The sequence below is a fragment of the Labrus bergylta genome, chromosome 4, assembly GCF_963930695.1.
Source record: "Labrus bergylta chromosome 4, fLabBer1.1, whole genome shotgun sequence".
Lineage (NCBI taxonomy): Eukaryota > Metazoa > Chordata > Actinopteri > Labriformes > Labridae > Labrus > Labrus bergylta.
This window is the reverse complement of record NC_089198.1, coordinates 11,428,625-11,449,766: the sequence shown is the minus strand read 5'-3', so window position 1 is coordinate 11,449,766 and position 21,142 is coordinate 11,428,625. Positions and strand designations below refer to the sequence as shown.

Below are 21,142 nucleotides of genomic sequence, written 5' to 3'. Positions count from 1 at the left end.
TTACCTGTTGCAGTTGCCAGTTTTCATGCTGCTTAACATTTTCTCTATTGGGAGCTACGTTCTGCAGCCTTCAAAGTATCACCACTATTTACAGCCTCAATAAGACAGCGTCTCTGTATGCAGAGGTGGTGGTCTTACCCTCTCTGACAGGCAGTGGAACCAGGAGCGGGGATACGCTCCTCTCCTCAGGAGCAGTCGGCTCACAGAGCTGACAAGAGTTCAAAGATTTTGCCTCCTCAGCACAGTGCATACTAACGCTCCTCAGAGGACATGCTGGATTGACAGTAAGCTCTCTGGATGACTACACAAGCACTCGGGAGCCTCACGGCTTCTCACAATACACGTCCACAAAAACTACACGAGCACTGCATGCAGAGTCTTAGCGTTAGCATCTTAGCATCTTATTTGTCAGGAGGCAGAATTCAGCTTCTCCACATGAGCTGGCATGGCGAGCTGCATCATAAATCCTGCAGATAGCCTCCCTTTGCCTACAGTGTTCACACATTGTGCAACTTCAAATGAGATTACAGAGCGGTGCATGAGTGCCACGTGGCTGTAAATAATCAGAGCAATGGAGCTTCGGGAGGAACGGAGCCTCAGCTGCATAGGGAGGGAAAAGAAGCTTGTGTATGTCATTAGAAAGAACTTGAACATATCTTTAAGTGGCTCTTATAAGCTTAATCCACAAAAGTGTCCTGAACAAAAAAAAATCTCCCTTAAGTGACTTTCAGACTCAGAGCAGGTGCAGCTGCTGCAGCACGGTGTGGCTCCACCTTTAGGGCTCAACTCAATCCTATCACCCCGAGTACTGTTTGATGCTAACACAGTGATAATCTACTGACGCTTTAGAGAAGAGAAAAACGAGTGCATCAGAAATCACATGCAAACTCCATGGCAACGTTTTGGCACTGAAATGTTGCCAGTGTATTTGTGCAATTAAGACACAGGAGCTTGCACTGCAATTTGTGATGAGTGAAAGCAACAAATGTACCCAGTACGGAGTGCCTAGGACTTGGATTTTTGTTGCCATAGTAATGAAATCATTAGATTTTTACTAGACTCATATCGAGATTAAAATACTAAAATACTTTGACAAACTATTACTGTGTTTCACCCTTAAAAAACTATTTTGCAGTTGAAATTAAATATTATTAATAAATGAAATGATGAAGATTATGAACCTTTTTGGCATTTGAAGGGGGACAAAAAAAAAAAAAAAAGGGGGACGCGTGGTCGAGTCCGCGTCCGCACATCGAAGAACAACACAGACCATGATAGCTACTTTACTGACTTTGTGGCTTATTTTGAGTCTTGTTGCTCAGATACAGCCAGAACCAGGGTTTCTTGATAATGGGGGCTGGGATCAATTATACTTCATGTCCATGTTGTGTACTTGTGCTTGTGCATAAACAACTGTACCCTGCTGACGCACACCTCAGGAAGTGTACCATGATTGAGCACAGATCAGAGAACTCACACTAGTCAAGCGAACTGGATTTAGGGGTGAAGCGTGCTTAGGCATGGTATGGATTGTTTAGTGTGTGTTTGCTCTAAGAGGTTTTTTCTATTTGGTTTGTATTTTTAGAGTACAGAATCATGTTCATTTAGTCAGACAATTTGACCTTACTTAGACTGTTAGGTCTTTAATCCTGATTTTAAACTTCGACATGGAATACACCATAGCATACACCATAGGTTCCTGTACCTACATAGAAGCCAACCTACAGTTGCAAGAAAAAGTATGTGAACCCTTTGGAATTTCTTAGTTTTCTGCTTAAATTGGTCATAAAATGTGTTCTGATCTTCATCTAAGTCACAACAATAGACAAACACAGTCTCCTTAAACTAATACCACACAAACAATTATATATTTTCATGTTTTTGTTGAACACAACATGTAAACATTCACAGTGCAGGGTGGAAAAAGTATGTGAACCCCTAGGCTAATGACTTCTCCAAGAGCTAATTGGAGTCAAGAGTCAGCCAACCTGGAGTCCAATCAATGAGACGAGATTGGAGGTGTTGGTTAAAGCTGCCCTGCCCTGTAAAAAAACACACTTCAGTTTTGAGTTTGCTACTCTCAAGAAGCATTGCCTGATGTGAACCATGCCTTGCACAAAAGAGCTCTCAGAAGACCGATGATTCAGAATTGTTGACTTGAAGGGTTACAAAAGACTCTCTAAAAGCCTCGATGTTCATCAGTCCACGGTAAGACAAATTGTCTATAAATGGAGAAAGTTCAGCACTGTTGCTACTCTCCCTAGAAGTGGCCGTCCTGTAAAGATGACTGCAAGAGCACAGCGCAGAATGCTCAATAAGGTGAAGAAGAATCCTAGAGTGTCAGCTAAAGACTTACACAAATCTCTGGCACATGCTAACATCTCCGTTGACGAATCTACGATGCGTAAAACACTAAACAAGAATGGAGTTCATGGGAGGACACCACGGCAAAAGCCACTGCTGTCCAAGAAAAACATTGCTGCATGCTTGATGTTTGCAAAAGAGCACCTGGATGTTCCACAGCACTACTGGCAAAACATCCTTTGGACAGATGAAATCAAAGTTGAGTTGTTTGGAAGGAACACACAACACTGTGTGTGGAGAAAAAAAGGCACAGCAACATCAAAACCTCATCCCAACTGTGAAGTATGGTGGAGGGGGCATCGTGGTTTGGGGCTGCTTTGCTGCATCAGGGCCTGGACAGATTGCTATCATCGACGGAAAAATGAATTCCCAACTTTATCATGACATTTTGCAGGAAAACTTAAGGCCATCTGTCCACCAACTGAAGCTCAACAGAAGATGGGTGATGCAACAGGACAACGACCCAAAGCACAGAAGTAAATCAACAACAGAATGGCTTCAACAGAAGAAAATACGCCTTCTGGAGTGGCCCAGTCAGAGTATCTGACCTCAACCCGATAGAGATGCTGTGGCATGACCTCAAGAGAACGATTCACACCAGACATCCCGAGAATATTGCTGAACTGAAAAAGTTTTGTAAAGAGGAATGGTCCAACATTCCTCCTGACCGTTGTGCAGGTCTGATCTGCAACTACAGGAAATGTTTGGTTGAGGTTATTGCTGCCAAAGGAGGGTCAACTAGTTATTAAATCCAAGGGTTCACATACTTTTTCCACCCTGCACTGTGACTGTTTACATGTTGTGTTCAATAAAAACATATAATTGTTTGTGTGGTATTAGTTTAAGCTGACTGTGTTTGTCTATTGTTGGGACTTAAATGAAGATCAGAACACATTTTATGGCCAATTTATGCAGAAAACTAGGAAATTCCAAAGGGTTCACATACTTTTTCTTGCAACTGTATGTAGCCTGAGGTCGACTCCTAAATAATGTAACTATGCATTGAAATGATGCAGACCCTGTGATTGGTCCGCTGGGAAGCATTGTATTTCCTGCTATTACAAGATTTCTGATATCGCTGCCATTTTGATAATTGTTTCCAAAGGAAGAACGTGAAAACACTTTCTATTGGCTACAACTCCAACATTATCCCCTCGATCCAAGTCGCCATGGTTTCCTGTACATAATCAAGTCTATAGTTGATTCCACTTTCATTTCACATTCATTCGAGTCACACAGCTCACGAGTCATTGGTGTTTAAATCAAAGTTGAGTTGAAAGTCCTTCAGGATATTGTAGAGTTCAAAGTCATCAAATGTGTCACTTGCTTCTGGTTCAAGTCCAAGTCATGTGACTCGAGTCAACTCGATGATAAATGTCTAAATATCACAGCAACGCCAAAAAGGAACAAAATATTGGGTAATTTCTTGTTTTCAATTATCAAAAACTGCAGGCAAACTCCTGCACACTGTTTAGACAACTGTAATGTAGACGTCTCTACATAATCAACAGTGAGTTTTAATTCTGAACACATTTCTGAATAAATCTTGTTCTACATGTGTGAAGTAAACCCTGATATTGAGGAATACAAGCTCTATGCCAGTAGAGTAACATCGACATGCAGGAAACCATGAGGCTGTAGGCCAATATCATAGATAAAGAAATCTACCTGGAAAGTCTTACCAAAGCTGAGATTTTACATACTGAACCCTTGAGTCTGCATGTCTTACCTTTAATAGAATAATCAAACAGAAGATGAACTAATTGACACCTTCTTCGTATTGATCTGAGTATAAGAAATAGAAGGATCTATTTGTGAGCAGAGGCCTAAAGACACTTTGTTATGTAATATAACACTGTTGTATTCTTCACTCCTGGAGGCTCTCTCTTCCTTTCTTTCTTGTTTTACCACACGTGAGTTTGAATCCCTGGACACATATCAAAGGAAACACGTCTTTATCCACTGAGCTCATTGTAATCCTCGGAGACTTTAACACTCCCGGCTTATTTTTACGATCTCTCATACTGATTTGAATTCATCCTGGACTCACACTAAATCTTTTAGGGTTGAAGTGGAGCTGTCCGTTCTGCTGTGGTGCTGATTCTTGTTACAGCTGCATGCTTCACTTCACCCTCACTAGTCTGCACCAGAATGATTAGTTGGTTAAACACATTATTAATATTTACCACATGTTCCTTTAGATGCTCCAGTTAAATGGCCTGCTCTCCTTGCTCTACTACCTGGATGTAAACAAACACAGTGCATGGATGGCGTCTCGTAGGAGCAGCGCCATTTGTCGTATTTTGATCTAGAAACTGGAGATAAAGTTCTTAGTTGGCTGTGAAACTGGTTAATCAACCTGAGAAATGTATAACCACATTCAGAACAGGCATGTGGAAGTTAAGCTGCAGGAAGGACTGAAGGCTGACGGTACTAGCACTGCAAATGTTGACATCATTTACCAGCTGACAGTTTTAAATAATTTTACTCAATTTTGACTTGACGGTGTTTTCTTACCTTCAGACATTGCCGACTTGTCGAAATTCAAATTTCTGTTTAACAGAATGGGAAAATAGTGACCAAGGGACTTCCTTATCTTTAAGTGGTACTAATTGAGAGTGAAGCTATGCTAACATGCTGTAGTCTGTATGGTTATTTATAGAGCCAGACCGACTAATCGGCTGGCCGATATTAGCTTATCAAGTGACGATCGGTACTGGCAAATTGTATCGCAGATATAGGCCGATATTATTAGATCTATTTAAAAGTCAAATAGCATTTCATTTAAGTTGGATTACACTAGCAGTTCTCTTTGACCAGCAGAGTGAGCTATATAGATTACAAAAAGCATTATCACTCTCCAGTGGATGTGTCAAGTTCTTTTCCACAAGTGTTTGATAACTGCATTTGAGGGGTCGACCAATAACTGTGTTCAAACAGATCGAACATGCATGAAAGAAAGAAATCAGCCAATATATCGGTATCAGATTGTTTCTCTCCCCAATATCGGTATCGGCCCATACAATACCGTATCAGTCGGGCCGTAGTTATTAATTCTGATGTTGATGCTAATCAGCTCCCACCTTTCCCTTTTCAATATCTAAATGTGTCAGCCAACACTCTATTTTTTTCACAAAGTATTTTGTGGATTTAAAGATTAAACTCTGATAAAAGACATATGAGCCCTTTGGTTTGCATTCACCCCTCCTGAGCTTTAACATACCTCGTTAACTTGTGATTTCCAGCGATGGAATCTGATGTCAACCGCTGGAATAGCCCACCAAGCTTTCACTAGGACGCTGCAGTCGAGCACAAAACTGCTGACGCTGACAGCATCACTGTCTGTAGGCTGTGTGTGCAGTCACAGTGGAGGCCTGTAATGTAACTCATAATTACAGGCGACATGATTGTTGCACATGTGGTGATTTTGTATGCATGGGGTCAGCACATCATATGAATATCTGAGCAGCTTGTTTGGAGTTGAGGAAGCTTGTTAATTGTTCTGCAGCAAACGAGACATTTCTGATTTAAAATAAAAAAAATGTTTCCTGTAACTGAATTGATGTTTTTAGTATATGCGCTAGTCTTTAATTCATTCGTATTAAACCATTCACGCGTCCTACTCACAGCGACGTGTACTCTGAATGAGTAAAAACGATACAGTTGATACTTTTCTGTATTTTTACGACAATGCTTGTGATGAATTCATGATTCAGCAGCAGTTTAGAGGTCAGTAGGGAAGGACATGTCCACAGAACATCATTAAGATCATTTGAGGGATCTCTCTGAGTGCCAATGACCTTAATTTAAGCTGATATTTGTCTGCCGCCCTTAAGTTTCTATGAATTCCACAAATTAATCATCTGAATTAGTTTCCTAAGCTGTCTCTTTGTTCTGTTTTATTCAACGTTTTCTTGTCATGTGAAGTGAAACAAGACAGTAATCTGTAGGAAGAGCTCACTGACTCATCAACCCCATTGGAGCTCAGTTTCTTTAGCTTTCACCGGCTTAATTAAAAAGGACACTTGTGGAAGGGTCCTTGAATATTTACTGATAAATGTATGTTTTTCGCAGAATAGAGTTTCCCTCCAGAGGGTTGACAAAGCACAGCATTTAAATCACAGATATGGATATCATCAACTGGCTCCACTTTGTAAGACAAGCTAACAAGATCTGTTCAGTGAGAAGAGTGAGAGATAATAACAAAAAAATATCCCTGTCAGACACAACCAGGCTCTTGTCTTCAGTCCCCTTGTCTTGCTCCCTTGTTCCTTGTCCATGTCCATGGCAGCAACAGGAATGAAAATAGATGAGGGGCAGTGGAGTTAGAAATCAATAAAATCAAGCTGATTATGTTGCAGGCTGTTAGACACGTTACTTTCCTAATTTTGTGAGCGCCGCTGTCGGTCAGCAAAGCGCACAACGTGTTGTAGCCCGTCAATGCCAATCTAGCCAATGATTGTGTTTCCACAGCGAGCACCGCGGTCTGTTTCTGGAGCGTGCCAGCAGCGCTACTCCGTTTCAAAAAAAGTCTATTTTCCAAAGGAATATGCTGCAGACATGCATCTAGCTGACCAGACAGGAAGAAACCCACAGAGCGTCCGGTCAATTTTATAATAAAACACAATATACGTACTCACGATCGTATTATCCATCACTTTATCAAAATGAAGTCAAAACAGGCACCACATGAACAACATACCAACCTCAGACAGACGAAGCAACATGTTGTTTTCATGTTTTTCTCTTTATTCCCTCGTGACCTTGTAGTTCTCCTGTGATGTGTGTACAGCTGCTCATGGCTGCGCTCACATTCCAGAAACGAACCACTGGGGCAGGCCGCACAGATGTGGACATTGGGGTCAGGAAATTCCAAAAGTGGAGCTTTGTTTTGGCTTTGTTGGATTTTGTCTCTGAAGCCGAGCACAGAGCTGCAATACTTAGTTTGAGTTTATGTAAAATGAGATTTATTTGAAGTGTATCTCCACGGCACACACACATCCTGCTAACAGCGATTTACCACCAACCAGTCTATTTGACCTTTTTCCAGTTAGTCTCTTAATGTTTAACCTGCGGGGTTCTACCTGCTCTGTTTCTCACATTAATTTGTTAATCGTCTCTGATTTGTCCCACAGCTCATGATGGGAAATGACACCCAGGGGTCCCATTAAGGTTCTTCTTCTTTTCCTCTGGTAGAAACCCTGATGAAGTTGTTGCCTGGAAACATTCTCATTAAAACATGCGGCTTGTGCACAGCGACAGAATCTGAATGGCAGACGTGCGCTAAGCTTATCTGAGCCTAAACTGTGTGATAACGGGATCAGAGGGCTGCTGCATTTCAAAACGCTCTGTTAGCAGCACATGCATGCATAGCTCATTTACATGTTAAAGCCATGCTTCAAGAAACACTCTGGGTTTCTGGAGATTTGATTTACTGAGATGTATGCAGGTACAAACATGAGCCACAGTCTGACTAAAATGAAATATCTATGCCTGAGCATCCTGAGGGAGTATTCAGCTTCTTGTGCAGAGATGTACCTGAATCCTCGTCCTCCTGGCGGTCCACAGATCCAGAGCTGCAGAGGTGAAGACTTTCTCTTCCCTCTGTGCTTCCATTCAAGGTAATCAGCTTATAAGACTGCTAACTGCACAGCTAATGCGCTAACAAGGATGTCAGAAACTCATGATTTTCAGTGATGGCACATAGACTTGCATTTGCCATGCATGTGTGCCACTACAGAGCTCAACAAGGACCGCCCACTTTTTGAGCGGCTCTGGTTCCAGAAGTAAATTTCCCAATTCAAGTCCTCCACTGACATTACAGAAATCCTTGTATCAGTGTTTTTTTAATCCTGGAACCAAGCCAGCCAGCTACCCGAATACTCATGACTACAAAAAACACGCTGTGACACTCTAGGATTGTGGGTAGTGTAGTTCTTTTCTTAAAACAAGGCTGATATCATACAAACTTGAGTCTTCAACAGGAGCATAAACCATCGTTTCACACTCAGGTAGCTCATGATGAATCTGCCTCTGATGGTTATGACATTATGGCTCATAATTAAATCTGCTATGGAGAAAATGAATGAGATTTTTTACTTCTGGAACAGCACGGTTGAGCTCTGTTACAACAGAACGTTACTGGATACCTGACAAAATACTCTCAATCAAAGTTTGGCTTACTTACGGTGGCTGGGAAGTGCAAATCAAAATGACAAAGTGTGAAACCCTTTTACAAGCAATATATCAATGTTCGACTGTAAATTCCTGTGAAGAGCTGTAAATTTGAACTTACACAGCCATTTACAATGACTGCCAAAAACCCAGCTTTTCATGCAGTGGATACTTTGTCTGATGTGTTCAGCATTGCTCTTTTATGTCTGTTGTTGAAAATCACAGACAGATGAGAGACAACGGTTTAAGAAAGAAAACAAACTTCAAACCAGGGCTGATCGATGTATCGTTTTACCATGGCAATGCAGATACGCTAAATTCACATTGCAGGACGTTTGATTTCAGTCAGGTGAAATGAAGCACATCATGCTGCCTCTTTTGTGTTTTTTTATTTTATGCAAACCAAAACCGCCATTTTCTCGTTTCTATGACTAACCTACAATAAAAGTGTGTCTGAAATCACCATCAGTAGTCCGAGGCATGTTTAAATGTTCAGGCGTCCCAGTGCTTGTTTACGCCTTGGCCCACATACTGTATACGGTTTGTTAACGGAGCGGATGTGCTGCTGATTGTTTACTTCAGCCGCTACACCTGCAGCGCACACGGTGACGTTGTTTGTGTGAGTCACAAGCAGCTCAAGAAGGTGAGCTTTGGTTTGATTAGAAGTTAAATCAACAGAGCTGCTCATGTGGAGTAAACTTAAGAAACATGTCGCTCCGCCTGCTCTCTCTCCACCTCTCATCCACCTACTGCATGTGTGTGTCAGAGGGCTGGACTCCGTGTGTGATGATGGCTGGAGGGGATTTAGACTCGAAATAAAAGACTTGAAGGCCTAAACAATAAAAAGGATCATTTTTTGATTTAAATGTTAAGTGATAAACATAAAACAGACACTGCATTCATCTGGTATAATGTTATATTTAGTTTGTTTTATACAGAACCTCTGTCTTTTATAATATAACAGACCATCAGGTTTTAAAAACCCTCCTTCCACCTCACATGAAAACTGATAACAAATCATATTGATATGTTTTCAACGAGTTTTCAGATATAAGTACGGTGGCTGGGATGTGCAAAAAAAATTAAATTTTGATTTTTTCTTTTTTTACATTTTATAAAACAAAATGACAAAACCCAAAACACTTTTACAAGATCTGAAACACTTTGCAGAACAGTTTTACCAGTTCCCACACAAATTTACAAACTACAGAAAGTTGACAGAAAGGGAATGTATCAAATGCCAGAAGTGTAAAAGGTGAGAAAGCCCCCCCCTCCTGGCTCTTGTACTGGGTGAGGTTTTCACATGTTAATGACAATGCTGTGAGCTATAGAAATGCAAATGTTTTCACAAAAAGAGCTCGTGCATCATCCAGGCAGTCGCTTCTCATTTGGTGGAAGCTTTAGCTGCATGTATCGACACAGACAGTGTGGACACTGGAGAGCCTGATATGATTTACTATCATGCACCTGAAATCTACAAACACTTGAAATTACAAACACTGTGTCAAGATCTCTGACACTTTTAGCTATTCTCAATCATCTGGCCTAGCCATAAAACTATTGGCTTAGGAACAAAGGATCAAATATTTATAAAAATGTAAATGAGTCAGTGTATATTTTAAACTTCATTTACTAGTTTCTTTAAATACTATTCTTTTAAAAGTTGTTGTAAAATCAAGAATCAACATCAAATTAGTTGAGATAATAATAATTGCATATAGATTTCTGACTGTGATCACTGATCACAAATACGGTTAGAAAGCACACGTCGACAAACGACAACTAAAATGACTCCAAGCCGTAAAAGTGAAGCTACACTGACTCAGTCCTCACTTTAAGAACACTTTAATTCCTTCACAGTTTAACACATCACCCACTGTGCTGAAGTGCGGGGAAACACAAGAAAAACACTCATCAGAAATTCTACAACATGAGAGAAGCAGAAGAATTATAAAACCAATGTGTTTATGCTAAACCGACAAACTGTGGAGTTTCTCACTTTGTCTGAAATGTTGTGACTCAACTCTTTACTGAAGATCAGGTGCAAAGCAAACACAACACCATATACAGTATGTACTTCCTGTTGTCAGGTCCTGTTTGAATTTAAAGCAAGGAAAAGGGACAGGGATGTTTCCAAACCAGGTGAAGGACTTACATATACCACAGTATGCTGGTCGTGATACCAAACCAGCAAGAAACCAAAACAAACTGCTGTTTGGTAACACCTCGCCTATTCTGACGCCTCCGCTCTCCTCCAGAGAAACACCTCCAACCCCTATGCCCTTGCGTTCCCACAAAGTAGTTATGAATTAGAACGCACCATAATTAAGCACCATTAAGCGCAAGCAGCGGACAAAATTGTCTTTAGCTCGATCTGCAGTTACTTGTGGTCTGCATTGTTGTGTTAGCATGCTAATGTTAGCACACTTTAGTTAGCTCGTACCTTCACATTTAATTTAAATTAACACAGAATGAAAGTGATCTAAAGACACTTAGGTGACATCCAAATAAGCAGTGTTCTTCTTCTTCTCTGTAGTCCTTGACTAAAACAGCTTTATACGCAAGGGGAGGAGTCAGCCGTCCCATCCATGTAAACACGATGTAATCACGATGTAATCACGATGTAAACACGATGTAAACACGATGTAAACACGATGTAATCACGATGTAAACACGATGTAAACACGATGTAAACACGATGTAAACACGATGTAAACACGATGTAATCACGATGTAAACACAGCTCCGACAACAACAAAGCTGGCGGGACTCGAGCTTCTCACTCATTGTAGACAGCCATGACTCAGAGACACATTTACATAGGATATACTTGATTTCTGCTGTATTTATGTGTAACATGTTGCACATTCTTCCTTTTTTTGATTTGATTTGTTTATTCTGAAAATGTAAGATACGACAAAGGTGAACATAAAAAAACAGACAGAAAATAAATAATAATTACAAACAGTGGAAAGTATAATTCAGAAAACAAAGTCGGACACTAAGCTATTTTGCGTGACATGTCCTTTAACAACCTTTGATGTAAAAAATATATGTGCAAAGAAGTTGTAATGATTGAAAATGTTCAGGTTGTTTATATGTATTGATGTATTTTGTATAAATATTTGGTCAAATTCAGTGTGATTTTGAAAAAAAAGAATCTCTGAGTGTATGGAATATATCTGAAGTGTTAAGCCTCGTGTATGTCACTAACTTGTAACACCTTTAGTATACTGGTTAGTTAAGTCAGCATGTTCAACATCAGCGTCAAGGCTCTGGAGGCAGAGTAGTCCCACAGGAGACGTGGAGCCCGTCTGCTTACCTGATCAGATAGTGGAGGTGTTGTTGCATAAGGTGACTCGCTGGTGTTGTCATCAGAAGTGGACATGCTCAGACAAACAGCATTACTTCTCTCTCTCTTCCTTCTCACAATCCAAGCTGAGGCTGTATAAACGAGAATGCATGACAGGTGCACGTCTACCTGACCTTGACGGGCAGTGTTTCTTTCCTACCTTGCTCACACTGAAGAAGAAAAAGAATAAAGTGTGTTTACAGTTTTGTTCTGGGCTTAAAAGGATCGATACAGACAGACTTCACTAGTGGACATGCAGATAATAATATTTCATCCTCCCGATCCCTAACATCTGTAACCTCTAAAAGTAAATTCATTCAAATATTTTTAGTTCCTTCATGTATTTAAACATACAGTATGTAAATTCGGCCATCAGGGGGCTCTCAATCAAAACAATAACAAAAAAGACGTTGAGGCTGCTTGGGAATCATGGGAGTGATTCTCTCTGCATGTCTGCAGAACATGTCTGTGAAGTTTCTTGTTCTGAAACCTCTCTATTTCAGCCCTGCTCAGAACAGGCTGTTTCTGTGTCTGTACCTTTAAATGCAAATGATCTGTATCTGACCACGCCCCCTCTCTGGAAGGGCTTAGTTGTCTTTGACTTTCTCGCTCCACGTCCTATTGTTTACGGTGAGAAGGCAGACTCAGAGGACAGAACAAACACCTAGCTGTGGGAGTGTCACCCACCTGGGGGAGGAGTTACTGCCCTTTGTGATGTCATGAAGGGAAAATCTCCTAACGGCCTGTTTGAGCACACATTTTCTGAAAAATTGGAACAGGACGAAAGACGGAGAGGATGGAATTTTCTCATTATTGGGAGGTTTGTTCGCAGGCTAGGGAACATTTCAGTGTTAGAAAAACATGGTAAAGTGTATTTTGGATAAAATATGACCTTTAAATATGAGTTCAGAAGAAAAATTGTTAGAAAGGACAAAAAATACAACTACTTCAGCGACTACTGAAAAGAAAATAATCAGTCTACACCTCATGCAACACCTGCAGACATTTTCCTGTCAAACAGAGTGAATATTTCATGTTTGTTTTGGGAGCTGCTGCACTTTTGGGAGCCAATCATTTCAGAGGTTTAAAATTATAATCCATTAAAGATTTTTAATCCCTGCCCTCAGCCAAAACAAGTCAACACACACCAAAGCTTATCCTGAAACACACACACACAAAACACTCTGTCACCTTAAAGAAGGCATCACTGTGCAGACAACATAAAGGCCTCTGAAGGACTGAAGTGCCCTGCAGCTTATGAAACATCCTACACTGTTTCTAATATGAAGCTTTAATGAAATCCTGACTGAAGGATGCACACGACAACAAACACACTACACATATGATTGAACATAGCAGTTATTTTGAGGTTGTTTTTGGTGACATATCGTCCTCAGCCTGCAGATATAGCTCTTCTTTGAACTGCTGTTTTTAATCAAGTGTAATATTTTATACATTAGACATTTGCATGAATGATGAAATGAAACATAAACAGAGACGAGGATCAAACCAAAGTGTAATTGGCATGCTACCGACACTGCATGTTGGAAGATCTCAGAATATAGAAAAATAGAAGGGTCCTGTATGCAGCAGTAGCTCAGTCTGTAGGGACTTGGGTTAGGAGCCTGAGGGTGGCTGGTTCAAGTCCTTTTGCGGACCAAATCTGGAAATTGGTCTGGTAGCTGGAGAGGTGTCAGCTTGCTGCCTGAGCACAACTGAGGTGCCCTTGAGCAAGACACCCCCCTACTCTGTCATCATCCCCCTGCTGCTTATTAATGAACCATGCAGCACATGTTGCAATAAACAGACTATCTGTTCAAAAGTTTTACACATTTAGACATTACTAAAAATCGAGACTTTTCAAGGTCTAACTGAGGAAACTAACTTTAAAAAGTGTGAGTCACAGATGCACAATATAAATATGTATTGAATCAGTTATTGTCCCTTGTGAGCCCTATCTATATATACATATATATACTGTATATATTTAACAAAGATGGAGCATTTACTCTGGTTCCAGAGGACACAACAAAATGACTCAACTGTCATAGAAGAATGCTTGAAGAATTTAAATTAAAAGATTCTTTAGAAAGTTATTTTAAAAAATGTAAACACAGAAACTTTTGTTTAACACAAAAATATTTCACTTACTGGACAGAAAACAGAAAGTTTACACTCCTTGTTTATGATTGGCCAAGACCCAAGTTTTTAGAAATGGTCATTTCCTCTTTAGATCTTTGTTTAGTGAAGTGTTTTTGCTGTTGATCTTCTAGTTTAAGGACACTAATTAGTTAAGGTGAATTATGGTCTTATGTTTTCTTATCTTCCCTTATTTTCAGTTTTTCACAACAAAAAAAAAAAAAAAGAAATCATTTTCATTTCATTAAATATTTCTGTGTTTCATGAAATGTTGCACTTGACCTTTAGGGCCACTTTATTAAATAGAAAAAACCCAACTGCTCATTAACTTCATCATAATCAAAGAGACTCTACTGATTAGATTTATTTTCCGATCCTGCGAGCAATCGCTTCATGAACAGGCTGGCTGCTGCTGCTGTCTTATAACTGTCATCAGTGTTTCATTCTTGTTCTTCATCCTCCTCCTGTTCATTAGTCTCTTTTTTGTTTAGCCCAAAACCTTCAACATTGTTGGAATTCTTTAAAAAATGTCCTTCCAGTCAGGGTCACTAAAGTAAAGGGTCGCTATTCACTAAAGTATCGCAATTTATTGATTTCTCATTGGACGATTAAAAATCTGAAAAGGAGCGCTCAGAGTGATTGTGTGGCGATTATTCAGCTGCTGTGGGTGCTAACACTGAAACATCTCAACCTCTGCGGTTCGGTAAGGTGCTGATGTCGATGCTCTAGACAGTCAATGGTACATTAGTTGGGGCGGGACTCGTTGGCAATTTAACAAAGGAAACAGAAAAAGTGAAATAGTAGGAAAAGATGATCTGGATGTTGCAGCTTAGTGTTTAATAATAAAAACAATAGTTGACCAAACATGTTAATACTGACTCACTTGTGATGCACATAACTTTTTATTAATATCACTCATGATATTCTACTCTCTCCCTTCTTGTATGATTCCACTAATTTTTACTTAAAAAATACAATAAAATTGCAGTACTTGTATCGTAATACTTTAGAGTCGCAATATAAATCAAATATGCAACCAAGAAATGTGATGTAATCGAATCACCACAAAGGCATATCGGCCCAGCTCTACCCCTTACCCTGTTTGTATGACTCAAAGATACACTGTCTCATTAAAATCACACACATAAAAGGGTTAAATATGTCCCAAACTGCACCGCAGTGCAAACAGCGTCTTTGTATGTATCTTAATGATCCATCTGATATCTTAAATCCTGCTGGATTACTTCTGAACAACCGGCCCTGGATGAACGTCTTCACCAAACAAATTAGAAGCTTCATGTTGGTGACCTTTATGCTGCTAAGTAAAGGTCGTACGATGTTTGAAATTCTTCACAAGTCAACATTACGAGAGGAGATCTCACAGAGTTCAAAGCTCTGTGCACATCCTTCATTAGTGCGAAACACACACGCACACGCACACACACTCTGTCAGAGAAGGTTAAATTCACATGATATTCCAAGTAATTGATCCTTGTGTGGATGCATAAGTATGGCAAGTATTTGACACTAATGAAGGGAGTCTTTGATTATGGAGCACAGCAGCTTTCCAGGAGGACAGGTAGCTTTAACTGTTTTACTATTAAAGAAATACAGATGTGAAAATAAAAGACTTAATTCACTAATGTGTTGCATAGTGTCCCTCACTCATTAGGGTGAGTGCAGCATTTCTGCAAAAATCATGTCAGGTCTTTGGTCAAAAGACTTCCATGGAGGCTCTGAGCTCCTCCAGGAGCCTCCTCCATCCTTGCCTCCTCCATCCTTGCCTCCTCCTTTAGCTGCCAGACATTGAGAGATCATCATGGTGAGAGGGTGTGCAAATGCATGTAATGAGAAGCACTCTTCGACTGTAGTAAAGAATGTCTTCCATTGAGAAGCCGTGTTTACCTTGAGTGCAAAATGTGTGATGTGTGAATATGATGCTGTGAAATGTAGCTTCCAAGAAACTATTGATTTGTTCTTGTGACCTGCAGCTTCACACACATGAGGTTTTCTTTCCTAAGAGCTCTCACAGCTCTACATATGGATCTAGAAAAAACTCTCTTGTTCCAGGCTGTTGCCTCACAGTGAGAAGGTTCCTGGTTTGAATCGGACAGGAGCCTCTCTGTGTGGAGTTTGCATGTTCTCCCGTGCATGTGTGGGTTTCTCCCACAGTCCAAAGACATGCTCTTTAGGTTAATTGGTGACTCTAACTTGCCCGTGTCTCTAATGTGACAATGACAGCTGTGATCCCTGCAACCCTTATGGGAAAAGTGGTATGAATAATGGCTGGATGGATAGATGGATATTCCATCTATATACAGATCAACCATTCATGTGAGCCATGTGCTTAAAATGTTTTGGTATGTTTTCCATAGCACGTTTTAAAACAACACAGTCTCTTATCGGTAATATCAAAAAGTTCCCAAGCTTGAAATCAACTTCAGATCTTCAAACATATTATTAACCAAAAGCTGCCACGAGCAATCTCCTGCACACCCTTGTCTTTGCGCAAATACGTTGACAACAGGTTGTTGTTGAAAATGTTGTTTTGGTACTGAAACGTTGCTAATGTAGTTTAAAAATCAGTGTTTTTCTTCAGCTGTCCAGAGTAATTCATCAGCAAACAGGGATTCATCGTAAGTAGATGTGGGAGTGGGCACGGCCACAACACGACAAATGTGATTATTTAGCCTCAGTGTATGAATTGTACACAGGAAACTTTCTTTTGTTTGTGGACTGATCATAAAAAATGTATTAAGTTAAGTTGACTAAGCCCTTTGGATCGTGTCATCTCTTTTGTGGAAGTTCTGCATTTTGGTCATCACCATCTTAGTGTTTATGAACAACAGGGGTGGATATTCAACGTTTTGTCTTTATCAAGCTGTATTGAAGAAGACGGATACAATAGATTGAGACCAGGAACCCATTAGGAAAATATTTACTGAGGGAACAAATGAACTCACGAGTGGGACCATTTTCGAACAATCAGACTTCATTTGTAACTCCTGGATGATTCTGGATGAAAATACTAATGCATCAGCGTCACTTTGAAAATCAGTGGCTACATTTATTTCTTATATTGACGTGTTAAATGCACTTATCGATGTAAATAACAGAATGGATAGCAGACGCTAATAGCATGTTGTGCGTCATTGGCTCCCTGTATCTGCTCCCTCTCGAGGTCTGATTCACAGAGATATGGCCCTAATGATATGGAGGTGCACTCTTACGCTGACAGAGCTCATTCCATCCACCTGATGAGCATGGTGGGGAGTGGACTCTTAACACTAAATTGCGAGACTAACTCAAAAAATGTGTTAGAATTAGTTAAATGTACATGGTTTAATAAAAAGAAATGATGGAGCAAGCAAGGGAACTCGGACAGCAACAAGCACTTGAGCGCCAGCTGTGCTAACGGCTCCAGACCGCCTCCACACATGTTCATGAAGAGTCGAGCCACTGTCAGCCACTCACTGATTTAACCCCTGACTGTATTCATAATAGTTACGTCGAAGTAATATTTACAAACTGAGTTAACTGGTAATGTATTTCAGGTCATGCAGGAGTGGAATTGTTGCCCTGATCACTGGAAAGTTTGAACGTGACATCTTTTATGAATAGTGCAGCGCAGTTACCACCAAAACTCCACTGACCTTTTGATGACACCTCATTACAGCCTATAACAGCCAATCAGAGCCTTGGTTGAAAAGGAGGTACCGCCCACTGTTCTGACGTCCAATCACACGCGACCATGCCGATGACTGACATTGCTCACAGCCAATAAAATTCTCCAAACATGGATGTGCTGCTTCTATCAACACTTCGGGATGATTTCTTCATGCAGACACTAAGGAGACTTATTTAAAGTATGAGTGGTTTTCAGAGCTGCATTAAAAGTATGAAAACGATGATATTTATACCAAGAGAAGCTATGAGCCATGAATTATTTGGAGAAAACGGACAATTTATGACAAATTAGATATGAAACACCCCATAACGCTGGAAGGAATGATCCCCTGTGCTCAACTCTGAGACTGGCAGTCAACTGAGGCTATGACTAAAGAGTTGTATATATACTGTGAATATATATATATATGTATATATGTATATACTGTATATGGGGTACCCTAGTATGCATGTAAGTTGACGTCAGTTTGTAAAGTGATAAACTAAAGGCTGCCTCATGAACTCACCAGATTTTTCTCTTTAAATGATTTTCTGTACACATGATCAGGCTCTGCTGGAGTCTGATGTGTCTGAATAAAGGACTGGACCGGTACTAACTGTTTGTACTCTGTCTGTGTATGTGTATGTGTGTGTCCTTTTCCACACAGCTGGAGTAAATGTGAGAGCAGCGTTACAGAGATGTCTGTCCCCTGCAGTTAGCGGCAGCTCTACAATGCTGGAAATTTAAAAGAGGTGAGTGAGAACTCTCCTAAATATATTATTTGACTACACTTCAGTTCATCGTTGCTACCTTGGTGAGGCTTTGATCCTTTTAAATCCACTCTGACACTTCCAACATTTGAGTCAAACACTTTAGTTTCTGTCATGTACGGGTGTGTGAAAATGCAGAGTGCACACAGAACAAAGCGTGGATCTTAAAGTTTAGTGTTACAGAACAACGGTCTGTCTGTGTGACATAATCTAACATCATTATGTAGAGGAGTTTGGACTTTTCTGCTCACATTCCTGATACAAGATAAAGTGAAAAAAGTGTTTCCAGTGGGTCTGAGCTCTCCAGCCACAGATCTCTGATGAGCTTAAATGTTTGAGAGAAAGTTACCTTGAAGAGAGATCAGTGGCTTCTACAGACTGGGTTGATTAGGGCTGCATGCTAGAAGTTGAAAAGTCTGAAACATAAAAAAAAAAAAAGAAGTGGATTAAAGTTGCATTTTAGCAGAGCCACCTGAGGGAGAAATCTAGCTTTGTTAACTCAAGCTACTGAAAAGAAAAGAAAAAGGTGAGACCACTTTTCAAAAATAAGATCTAATTATCAGACCACATGTGAAATGAAAATGGACCAAAAAAGGTCATTGATTGTTTGAATTGTTGTTGTTGTTGCCGTTGTGTTTATCTCTATCCTTCTTTCTGCATCGCCATTAATACCACTTTTTAAGCCCAACACAGTTTCAGCAGATTGTTGTTCATCATGAGTCTGGTTCTGCTCGAGGTTTCTGCCTCTTAAAGGACGTTTTAATCTTTCCACTGTAACTTTGATAAATGTTGTTTAGTGTTTAAAGTGCATTAACTTTGGGTCTCTGTAGATAATATAACAAAGACAAAGGTCTTTGCTCTTTTGTAAAAGGCATTGAGATTTGTTATGAATTGGCGCTTTACTAATAAAGATTGATCGATTGATGATTGATTGAATAGGCTGAAGCCCTTAAGGCTATTTTCTGCCTATCCTTTATCATTAATATAATCCAGAACATCAGCAGTACAACAAAGAAAAAAACAAAAGCAGATTAACTTTCTTAATTCTTAAACATTTTATGGTGTAATCATTTATTCTTTTGCAATAAAACTACAAAGAGAACTACTCTTCACTAAGGATCTTCCATAGTTTGACTCCCAAAACTGAAACCATCTGTTTTTTATGTTGGTTCTTGCTTTACAAGTTACAAACACATCAATCCAGCCATCCAGTATCTATAACCTTTTTTCTTGTTCGGGGTCGAGGGGGGTTTGGAGCCGATCCCAGCTGTCATTGGGCGAGAGACACGGGGTACACCCTGGACTGATCGGCAGCCAATCACAGGGCGGACGGAGACCGACACTCACATTCAAAACCTACGGGGAATTTAGAGTCACCACTTAACCTAACGGGGTTCCTGTCCAACAGGGATTTGAACCAGGATGTGAGGCAACAGCACTAACCAGTGCGCCACCGTGCAGCCCACAAACACACATGATCCTCTTTAATTATAATGACATTCCATTAATTAAAAAAAAAAAACTGTGACAGGAACAGGGAAGTCTTTTATTTCTACCTCGATAAAGTATTTCTAACGTTTTTATCTTGTTCAATTGTCCTGCAAAGAAACAAAATATTAACTGGACTATGATGGAAAACTACAGTGAATGTGAACGCAACCGTCAGCACTTGCTAGCTCCTCATAGATGCTGTAAAAAAAACAACCATAAAACCTGCAGTGTAAAGTATATAATCTGTCTCATATCATTCTCGAGGAGTATGACAGGAGAAGATAGGCGTTAGAGGAATGATTCACGCTTCTCTCACAGTCGGTTGGTCGTTTCGGTCCCCACCTCCTTCACACATCCCACCACTGAGCTGTTCCTTTCTATCTGTCTGTATATTTTAGGCTTCGGAGGCATGCACAAACCCAGGATTTAATTTCTGAGTATAAGAGAGCAGCTCTGCAGCTCTGTGCAGAGGAGCAGCAGGTACTAAGATAGAGAGAGAGAGAAAGAGAGAGAGACACTCACACACACACATTCAGCGGGAGAAGCAGGGTAAGCCCACGCTCTTCTCTTCTCAACCTTGTTCTAAAGGCTGAGTTGAATCATAACAGTCAGTGGGCGAAAAGAAAGAGAGAAAAAAAATCCTTTCCACGCAGATTCTGACGTACATCTCTAGTCGATTGGGGGTCGTATTAAACGGATGATGGGAGAAAGAGGAAGAGAAGGAGTATAGTTGATAGCCTCCAGCAGTGTTTAGTCGCTCAATCTCTTTCTCTCTCTGCAGGATTTTAATCGCTGCTTTGTGTCTTTAAGAAATGCATTCCAGCTGGATGACTTTCATGAGCACAGAAGTAGATTCAGTCACAAATGCTGGCGTCAAAGTGTTTGTGGCGAATAGATTTGTCAGAAATGTGTTAATGAGAGGAAGCTCTCAAAGAATTCAATCAGTAAGAGAAAGTTATCCCTCGGCATCATCGCTGTGTTCCTACACGATTCAGAGAAAGCTCAAAACACAACATGTGAGTCAAGGCAGGATGTTGACATTTACAGATCGCACCGTGACATTCTGCAAAACGCCCAGCTTCCAGTGAGCATCCCCCAAAAAACAGACAACGTTTGCTGCCTGTGAAAAGCTCTTAAAGCTTTCTAGAGATACTCCTTACTTTTCCTTGTTGTCGTGCTTTCATG

The 21,142-nt window shown here is 40.3% G+C and overlaps 1 protein-coding gene across 4 annotated transcripts in view; it reads left to right on the top strand.

Moving 5' to 3' along the window:
* The window catches only part of dlgap1a (discs, large (Drosophila) homolog-associated protein 1a), a 109,775-nt gene that overhangs the window by 9,999 nt on the left and 78,634 nt on the right, over positions 1-21,142 (top strand). For all 4 annotated transcript variants that reach the window (XM_065953722.1, XM_065953721.1, XM_020650723.3 and 1 more), the window contains exon 2: positions 18,364-18,448. The gene's annotated coding sequence lies outside the window, so the exon portion shown is untranslated. The remainder of the gene's footprint in view (positions 1-18,363; positions 18,449-21,142) is intronic.